General features: G+C 43.4%; 1 long non-coding RNA gene across 1 annotated transcript; it reads left to right on the forward strand.

Annotated features, from left to right (window-relative positions):
* The first annotated feature begins 768 nt into the window (after positions 1–768).
* LOC148057509 (uncharacterized) lies at positions 769–8,326 on the forward strand. The gene is made up of 3 exons (XR_015699973.1): positions 769–994; positions 3,914–4,117; positions 4,961–8,326. It is a non-coding gene; the product is annotated as an uncharacterized LOC148057509 (long non-coding RNA).
* Positions 8,327–10,645: the final 2,319 nt, after the last annotated feature.

The raw sequence follows: 10,645 nt of genomic DNA on the forward strand, positions 1-10,645 counted from the left end.
GGATAAACCCGGGCTAACAACTTATCCCATATCAGTTAGTGCCAATCACTTGCAGCGTCTGAGGGGCTGAGAGCGCTCTGCTGCTGTGAGCCTGCATAGGATTCAGGCGGCTGACCTCGAGGTGAAAATCTCTCTATCCCATTATATACCCCCTGAGACACCCAGGCCCCCTCTACTTTGTTTTCTCTGCTCCCTGTCATTTATTTTTGTCTCTCATTTTAATCTTCTTAGCATGACGTGTGTGCCCATCAAAGAGATGCTTTCTATGCAATCTAGCAAGTATGCTAGTATGGTTTGTTCGTCTCCACATTTGGGTATCAGTGGTACTTTTTGGCTGTCAAGCATTTTTGTTTCAGTAAAGTTTATCTTTCAGAGTTTCATATAATCACATTAGCATGGCAGATGTTAAATAGAAGTGGGGAAAGGGTGCTGAGAGGGGCTGGGGGAAGAGAGAGCAGCTCTACGGAAATGGCTGAGCAATTTTTTTGCAAGGAAAAGGTGACTAGGGGCAGAAGATGATCGCCGGATTTGTTTCCACACCAAGGCTGAGAAATAAATAATCCAAGCTAAGGATGAGTGACTCTAGCCCTGCTAAATTTTGGATGCAAATATTCTGCAGAAATGGCTCAGAAATTGTACTTTGCAGGTAAATGGGGGGGAAACCCTCAGGGCTCTGTTACAAGAATGCAGAGCAGCTGGGATGAATGAACCTTGTCAGTATAAAAGGCTTAACTCGGCAGGACCTTCCTTCTTGTAGGGCAGGTTGGTGTTAGGGCTTTCTGGGCTACCGATGCCTCTCAGTGAGACTTCTCACTGCAGCTGGCTTTGCACAGAGTGGCCTGCAGAAAGCAAGGTGCTCCTGGGGCTGTTGGTGGCAGAAGCCCAAAGGCCTGGGTGCAGCAAGGCTGAGACCGCTCTGCCACCTTGCACGTTCCACTAAAAGACCCTTTTGTTCTTTTTTTTTTTGTGCCTGAAGGGATCAGCTTTGTTCAAGGTGAGGAATGTCAGCACTGATTCCTCTTGTATCAGTCTGTCTGCATCTCATTAAGTTTATATGTAAACTTTGGGTTTTAAATAAACAGCAGTACACCCCTATTTCATATCAAGTCATGTATCTGAAAATATATATATATATATATATGTATGTTTTTGTTCTGAACTGGAATGCATGACATGTTAAGGGCAGCCCTGTTTTTTTACACTTATAAATGCCTCCTATCTTTGATAGGGTTCCAGGTGTTTTCTTCTCAAGAGGAAGACTTACAGCTGGAATCACTACTTCTCTAGCTAGTTACCTACTTTTATTCCTTATGCTAGGAATTAGCTCTGGAGGATCTTGCTGTTGCTTCTTGATGCTTTAAGAGGCAGTTCTACACTTTGGTGCTTCATTCCAAACATTTTGTCAAGGTAGATGATACCAGTGGATATAACATTACTGCTGATTTACTTGCTCAATTGAGGAAAGGTGAAAAAAAGACAACCTGAGAAATAAGTGGATGATTTCATATGATTTTTTGCTTGTGCACTGTGTAATTGCTGTTGCTGGAAGTGGCTGATGGTGGTACAAAAATTGTTGAATTCTTGGTTAAAAACGAACATGGGGGGGGGGTGTCTATAACTTCTGTGTAACACTTGATGCGATTCCTAACTATTGTCTGAGGTCTTTTTGGCAACTTTTCTGCTCCACCGAATCTTGCATAAACATCTAACTGGAGAATTTAATTGTGTATTTTATCCAGGTATCTTCAGTGGTGTGGAAAATAAGTCAGTTCTTGTACTCTGCCGGTTCTGTACAACTGGCAGTGCAAAGGGCCGTCTCTTTTGGCCTGACTCTGCCCCACAGTGGCTCTGAATGCCAGCTCTTTGCCATTCCTTCTATGAGAGACACCTTGGGTTTGAAGCAGCGCATAGTACACCCCAGCATGCTGCTGTTTGCAGGCTGTAGCTAGCGATGCCATCTTAATGCAACGCCTAGACTGCTCTTCTGTCATCTCTCTCCCTTACTTCCAGTAGTTTCTGATTTGCGAGGAGCTCCAGCTGAGAAGGGCTTTTGTGGGGGATGAGTTTGAGAGGGGCAGGCAGACTATCAAGATTGGCGGGGGGGGGGGGATGTTAGGAGGGGGCTGGTAGGAGCAGAATTTTGTGCCCTGAGGCACCAGAAATGGGAAGACAGACAAAAGCACCTGAAAAGAGAGGAAAAATATAAAATGCTAAAGGAAACTGGGACTGGAAAGGAGGGGAAGGGCTGCAGTTGGGAGTCCTGCCAAATGGCTGCAGTGGAAGTGGCATGGTTGGTGGTGCTCTGAAGCCAGCAAGGACCTTGGCCCAGAAGCACGATGATCTCCATCTCATGCAGCCTGAAGCTGGTAACCACGTAACGTGGAAACTGGGCCACAGCTGCCGGAATTCAAATATGCAGAGTTTGGTATTATTTTTCTTGTGCAGATAGATTATTCTGCCTAGAAAATATGTTTTTCCTAACTAAGCAATGATTTTTTTTTGTTAAATAATGTCTTATCCTGGCTTCTAGCACCAAAGATAGCACAGGATGAACACACCTTTAGGTACAGCAAGAATCAGTATAGTAAAGAAGGCAAGGAAATATTGAACACTCCTGAATCCTGGTTCCTCTTTCTGCATCATTTCTAAGTGGGAGGGGCAGATTTGCCCCTGGGCTCAGTCTATGAAGTCAAGATGAAAAATTTTGTGATATGAATCTGAAAAATCTTTTCCAGACTTTCTTATTAGTGTGGTAAGTTTTTGTTTGCTTGTTTTTTTTAATGTGGCCAGCATTGGAAATGTTATATGCCTGAGTACAAAATCACTCAAGTCAAAGGCAGGATAATGAAAGCCACGCTTTCACCAAGCTGATGAGATAAACAGCAAGGAGGAGCATGTTAATACAGTCACAGGAGTTTTGACTTGGATATCCCCTCAGTCATCTGCATCTAGCAAGTCTGAGTTTCATCTCCCTGGGTGTTAAGAATAAACATCAAATGTTGTGGACAACCACAAAAGCCTTTTAACATAGGTTTAACTGCTAAGCCCAGAAAGACATTTTGGCTCTGAAAAGAAGGTAATAAGCAGCACTTCAGTTGAAATAGGCTGTTCCATAGCTGAGAAGAAGCATAGACAAAACCTTTTTTTATTCAGTTAGGAAGAACATTAGCATAATGGATGTTGTTATTTTTATATTGAGCATTTAGATTAGTACTGAAGAAAGTGCTTAAATAACTTTAGGTCATTTGCAATGAGGAAAGCACTTATGCACATTATATAACTTTATGCAGGTATTAAAAACACCTCAGGTCTCTAGAGCATTTACTGAATCAAACTCAGTATTTATTAGTAAATTGTACTAAAAGCCACTTTCATATACGTACAGCTTGAGTTCTCTAAAAACAAATATGAACTAGAAATATTTCCATGACTCTTGCATTTAATTGCATGATAGAGAAAGAACGAATGGTTGGAAAGAGAATAAAAACAGTCCCCTGTAGCATATTATTAGCTTTTGAGCCCAGAAAAAGGAGATTATGGGCAATAAACAGAACAGAACAGGACAGTCTCATGTACTTATTACACCAAGAAATGGAAAACCAATATGAAAGAGAAAAATGTGGGGTTTTTAAACCTTTGTCTTGGGAAGTTTTAGTTGGTTATCCAGTTAGCTATCTGAAAAATGTCTTAAAGTAGGCTTCTGTCCAATCTTCGATGCACCCTTGAGCAGGATGAAGGAATAGTTGAAGTGTAGCAGTATCATTTACAATAATAAAGGACCACTAAGCCTGGCACTTCAGAAACTGTTCCCCTCCCTCTTGAGCAGTTCTCCATCTTAATAACAACCTATTAAGTGTTATTTGTAATGCGAGTCAAGGCATTTCTATATACTGCTTGATTTTGATCTTTGCAGCTTCCACTTCAGTTTTCGAGGGAAAACATTCATGTGAAACGATGCCCTTTGACAGATGCAGGGCATGATTCTCCTACACCCCTTGAATCAGGCAGAATAATACCTGTTACGGTGTTATTCTAAAGAAAATGGACTTCAATATCAGCACTGACCAGCCTGGAGGAAAGTGGAGACCTGAGAGTATAGGGAGTTGTCTAAGCAAAGGCAAGTATATGCATTTGATCTTATTTACAAAGCAGAGAGCTCAGACTGCCCTTGCTATAAAACCATCAACTGGGGGAGCTGGCCAAGCTTTCTTGTTTCTCCCCAAATTATTTTTTAATGTTGGAAATGTGTGTGTGTACATGTACTAGCCTTTTGAGTCTCCTTGAAAAGGGAAAATTTTGGGTATGCTGCTGGGTCACTCTGTGCCTTTTTGGTTAAGAGAAAAACCATCACCAAACTTTAAAGGTCAATAAAGAAGCAGGTGATCCTGTGTGTTTGTGTGGCTCTGAGCACGGTGGGGTCACAATTCAGAATGAGGTCAGGGCAACACAAATTACAGCCAGAAGAGCCAGAGTCAGTGAGGAAAGTTGCTTCCGCTTTACCTGTATGCTCATGTATTTTTCACAAAACATATGGCCCGATTCTTCTCTTGTGCTTATATAAGTATGAAAAGTCTCCATAGTAAACAGAACAATACCAGAGGAAGCAAGGAAACAAACTGGCCTATTTATAATTGCTCTGCTATCAATATATTCCTTTAATAGCTTGCCCAGATTAGACATAATTGTGTATACTCTCTGGAAGAGTGGTTCTGAATCCTGTACCTATAATTTTGTCTCTTGTCAGAAGATGTTTTTATAATGCAATCTGTATTTATAACTGGATTCTACACATCCTATTACATGGATACTTTAATATTAATTACTTTGACCCCTGTTTGACTACTGGGTAAAGGGACAGGGGGCTTTTTCCAGGAAGATAATCCTTCTCATTTTTCCAGAGAAATTACTTTTGTTTTAATTTTGTTTCTCTCCAATCACTGTAGCACTTGTCTTGTTCCAGGGTCCTTTTATAAGAGGAAATGGTCTTGCTGTGTGAAAAAGACTTCCTCTCTATCAACGGACAGCAAAGAAACTCTGGCGTGCTGAAAAAACAGCAAAAACCCAGGTTCCTGCAAGTACCCTGCCAAGCTGTGGTCAGCCGCCAAACAACACAACTGCCTGGCTTTACCTCGGGGCAGGCAGGGGAAGGAGGTTGCACGGTGCCTCTTTCTGCAGAGGATTTAACCGCCATCAGCATGCAACGCGTGTCGACGTTTCATGTGGAGCAGCATCTGGATCTAAGTGTGACTGCAGATGAGGCAGAGGAGGCCACTTCACGCCATGCCAGGAGACCCGCTCCCTGCTTCTTCTGCAGCAGGTCAGAGAGGCAACCACTTTGCTGAAACCCCGGGCCTTCCCTGCGTTACCATTCCCCTTCCCACCTTCTTTCTGCCTTGCCTAATTAGTGTGTGAGCTCCTCAGGGCAGTCTCTGCTGCCGTGTACCCAGCACAGTGGGGCTGAGATGTGGGTTAGGGCCCTGGGGCACTAAATGCAGTGGAAGTCATTAATAGGTCAAGAAAAAAATTGTTGAGGCATGTGGTAAGGATGGAGAATGAGCAAAACCCTGAAAATTCCCAAATGTTTACTGGCCTGTTCTTTGAAATCTAAGATCTTGGCTTAGCTCTTTGATGTTGCTTCTTTTTCCTGACTGAGGATCAGTGGCTTTGGCCAGCCCCTCCACTTCCCTCTTCTCTTCCCCTCTCTCCTTATCCACTGACAAATCCTCTGGATGGGACAGGGTTTCAGCTTGCAGGGGAAAGTCTCATCTCCAGCATGGAAACTGGGCAGTCCGCTTCTCCGCTGTAATCCTCTGGCCCACCAGCCTAGAGGATTACAGTGAAGCAAACACATTATTTTGTCAATAAAGCGTTTGCTTTATTGTCATGTCAGTGATTCCCATATTGGATGCAACCATTTACCAAAAACAGCAAACAAAAAACCCTGTAGCTAAAACCTTTACAATGACAGCATCAAGGCAGAGGCTTCTCTAACCTAACTGGAAGTGGGGAAGGGGAAGGTGCTGCATTGCAATGACTGAGTTACGTGCTGCATAAGCAGGCGCTCGTCTGCTGGTACCCACGAGGGAACTAATGTTCCCTTATTCCCCCATCCCTCCACTGCCAGCTAATCTGCGCCTGCCCTCTAATTTCCTGGCAACTGTTCTAATGTACAGGCTAATACTGTTTGCAGCAATCCTGGGAGACGTCAGTGTGCAGGCTAGCTATGGGGTTATGGGGTCCAAAGGAGGATTAATTAGGGGAATTGTGGCATCTGGAAGGGGGGAGCTTTTGAGAAGCCCTTCATCCAGGTGGTGTGAGCAGGAGTTCAGATAAGCACCCAAATATTTCTGTGAAGAACTGGAATGCCATCCCTAATTGAAGTTCAACCGCTACTAAGTCCCCTTGATAATTTCTCCTCCTTTCTTCCTCAGACTATCTCTTTTGTTGTTATTTCCAACTATAACTTAATGAAAACATATTTGAAAGTAAAATGATGGATTTCTCAGGGACTCTGACCCTTAGGGGCAGCCATGGAGATACTGCAGAAGGAGATGAGTACACAAGCTCCTGTTAATTAGAGCAGAGTGAATGATTCATAGGAAATAATTTATTCAATTAATTTAGCCTCTCTTTCTTTTGCAAATTATCTATGAAAAGTTTACAATTTTATTGCATTCAGCTGCTAGACAGCAAATGATTTCTCTGCATGTAGTCGACCCCCACGCTGTTTGAAATGTAAGCTCTGGCTTTTAGTTTTCCAGTGGACAGAGGTACTGGAGTTAGTGTCCTTCCTTGATTAAACAACCTGGTTTTAACATGTCTCAAAAAACTGATGTTCATTGTTACAAATGTAGAGGTGACCTTCCATGAATATTATTAACCATGGTGTAGAAATAGCTCTGCTGGTGAACCCGTTTGCTAGAACAGTGATCTGGAAAGTCTGTCCAACACTTCCCCTCCTGTGTCCAACATGGTGTGTCTTTGTGAGCCTTCCCCTCTGGCGTGCTTGGGGAATTTCCACTCTTTCTCCTTCACTAGACCTGTGCAGAGTCCTTTGCTTAAGCTTATCTCCACGTTGAGGCAACCTCTCCGGAATATCAATTGTCTGATCAAAGCAGGCATGAAGCACAGTTGTTAAAGTCAAAGTCACAACATTCATTGCCAATAATCTGATGCCTACTTGCTAAAGTCCTTGTCAGCAAGGTGGATATTTATTCACCAAGAAGCATTCATGATGCTTACCGTTTTTCACAATACAGATTAGAGAATACTTCACAAGCAGCACAAAATCCTAAATCATACCTGTAATGCCCCTCCACCACCAAGCAGCAAACAGCCCTGCTCCCTAGCCTTGCAGCGTTACCCTTTGTCTGACTTCCACACCTAGGGTAAATTAAATTCACACAGACCTTGGGTATGGGCAACTGAATTCACATATCTGGCTGTCCAGGTTTAGGGCAGGGTCATTGCCTCCAGCGGACTACTTCTGCCCTGAGAAGAGGGACGCATGGCGAGCCTGACCCATGGCGGGCAGGCTTTTCTTGAGATGCATCTGAGTGCGTGGGTTGTAACTCTGCGCTAAAGCTAACATTAGTTTCGGTAACAGCTTTTCTCACTCCATCATGAAAAAACATTTTTAAAGAGCAAACGGTACGGCGTGAAAATGAATGCACGGCAGCGTTCTTGTAACAGGTGCGTAATATTTCAGTAATAGGCTTGTGGGATGTTTATTCACTTGCCAAATTCATTTATCAGGTATTGGATTCAAAGGATTTCCCAACAGGATATCTGCAGAGATTAGTGAGCTAGGCAAATGTGCTTTGAACAAACGCATCCTTTCATCAGGCAGTCATTTGGATAATTCCAGCATCAACATGCTCGCTGCTGGAATGGGTCAGCTGGTAATTGCATTACCCATTTTTCCGGCGGTCATATATATCTATCCCTTTAGATCCTACAAGTGCAAGGTTTGGCCTGTGACCTGTTAGTCAAGAGGCACTTGCCCATCCTTGCCTGTACATGTGCAGTTTCAGCTAGCCTGGTGTGGCCCAAAATAACCTTTCTTGCCTGGAAAGAGTTGCTGTATCAAAAAACCAAAAATGTGCTGCAAGACTTTGTCAGCGCAGGTTGACAATACTTTGTTTTGAAAAACAATTGAAGAAAAATTGCCTTGACGATGTAAGAACATTCTATTTCAAAGTATTTTAGAATAAAGTACTCCTTATTTTCATTTTCTTGTCCTTTAGAAGGTATTTTTATTTTGTTTTTTAAAGTTGAAAGTAAAACGAAACATACTTTTAGCAGAAGAAATTTGTCATTTGATTTGAATTTTTTTCCCCTGGAAATTTTTCTTCGGAGAAATTTTGACTAGATTGTCATTTTGATGGAGGACAGAAATTAATATTGAAATAAGAGTAATTTCCATGGTTTGAAAAGTTCTGAAGTTCAGCTTTAAGATAGCAAGTCATGCAACAGATACATTGGAACCTGTGTTTTATCAGCAGATTAACAAAGAAATAGCAAAAGTTTCGTTAGTCTTGTTCCAACAACTAAATGGCTCGTTCCTTATCTGCTGTATCCTGTAAAATTTCTGGTCTTAAATGCTGCAGTGACTAATCATGGAAGAACTAATCAGCTTGGTTTATTAAATGGCCAGTTATCTCTTAATAAATGAAGTTTTCTCTTTTTAGAAAGATCAGCTGCCTGCTCTATGAAAATGAGGCTCTATTTGAGATACCTGAAGTGGGGAACCATCATTCTTTCATTGATTTTTGAAAATGTGGGTCACCATACATAAGGTACCAAGCTTAAATCTTGTAATGACTTAAATGTGTTTTTTCTGTGCCTTGAGCTGTAGAAGTACAAACGAAACCGAGGATTTAAGGGTTAGCACATGGTTTTTCAACCTGCTGTTTGCTTTGCCATCTTTTTTGAGCCTTTTATATTGTGGAGGCTGAAAGACCATTTAGTGAATGAATTTTGGAGTACACCAGGGCTTTCCTGCCTAATGAAACCAAATCTTACCAAGTCTTCAGCATGAAGGGAACCAGGGCCACGGAGAGAGCACAAAAGGAAGAAGGGCTTTGTGAGAAACAGAAAAGGAACAAGGAGGGTGAAAGCATTTTCAGAATTGGGAAGGTGGCCTAACATGCTTGTGGTTTTCTTTTGGTTTTTTTTGTGGGACATATTTTGTTGTTATTCGTAAAGCATAATATTTTACTGTCAAAGCAATGGTAGCCTCCCAGCAACCCCCTTCCCTTGTTTGCATCCTTTGAAGGTCACTAGCTGCTCATGCAGACTGTTGAGTTGGAGTAGTGTTGTTTGCTCCCAAGTGGAGATGATAAGCTGAATCGCTTTCTTGTGTTTATTATAACAACTCAAGAGCAGATGTCTCAGGTTGTAAAGCTCGAGTTGAGTTCTGCAGGCCCTGGGAATGGTGAGGTATGATACAGATCTGTAGTTTAGGCTTGGCCTGCTTCAAGGACATGTGTCAGCTCTGTGCTCCACATCTGGATTCAAGTCCACATTCCCCAAAAAGCCCCGCTCAGAGAGATTCCCAACCACAGGCTTTGCTTGTGCCTATCTCAATGTATCAGAAATGGTGTAGGAGGGGGATGACAGCCTTCCATGCACGGTTTTGCCATGGCGATAGCACGAACAGGTAGGACATCACCACCTCATCTTTCCCTGCCAGTCGGCCTGCACAGGGCCACAATGTCTTGGCGCATCCCACCACGATTTGCCCCTGCATCCCCAGGCTGGGCTCTGCTGGGGGACCAGGACCTCACACCCAGCCATGGACAACCGGCTGGAGGCAGTGGGGAAGGATGCTGGCAGATGTCCTGCTCACCATCGTGAGCAGGCTCCTCTGGATGGCTCTGCTGTGGAAATGTCTGCATGCAGGAGCCCTTGGGTAGCGAGGAAAGGAAAGCCAGAGCGCACTGCTGCTTTCTATCAGGGAGAGTTTAAAAGTGACTTGCCGGCTGACAGAAGCAGCAGCTGCAACAAAATTTCCTGCCCTCTCCCCTTTTTTTTTTTTTTTTTCTTTTTGACAGCAACGTTTTAATCAACTTGGGCTGAACATGAAAGTCTGAGTGGGAGGAATAGCTGGGGAGGGGAGGAGGAGTGGAGGAATGGCTGGCTGCTGGCATATGTCTGAGCTGAGGGACGCTCTCTGCCTAGGAGGACAGTTAACCTACACAAAATGTTCTGGCTTCTTGCCTGTATCAGCCACATCATGCTGCTCCAGCCTTTAGTGCCAGATCCCCGAGATGGTGACTGTCACTCTGACAGAGGGGAGAGAGAAGATGGAAAGATAGAAAAATGGGGGGGAAAAAAAAAACCCAAACCACCAAACCCAACACCACAACCCAGTAATAATCTTGCCATCAAGCCTAGGTCAAGCAGCAGTATTTTTGGGGCATGAGCACTGGTGGAAAGGTAGCGAGCCAGCTCTGTGCTTCTGCAGAATAAATCAAGGCCAGGCTGAAGGCCTTGGAGTGTAAAGTCAGCAGAGCCCCACAGAAATGGCTCTGAACGTGTGACATTTAATAGGGAACCTGAACTTGTGCGGTCTAGCCATGAGCAAACCAAGACCAGGGCTGGGATTTTTTTTTTCCTGTTAAATCCAGGTGGCAGAAACATA

This window comes from Nipponia nippon, unplaced genomic scaffold (assembly GCF_047370975.1).
Source record: "Nipponia nippon isolate SJK-2023a ecotype South Korea unplaced genomic scaffold, ASM4737097v1 scaffold_1, whole genome shotgun sequence".
Taxonomy (NCBI): domain Eukaryota; kingdom Metazoa; phylum Chordata; class Aves; order Pelecaniformes; family Threskiornithidae; genus Nipponia; species Nipponia nippon.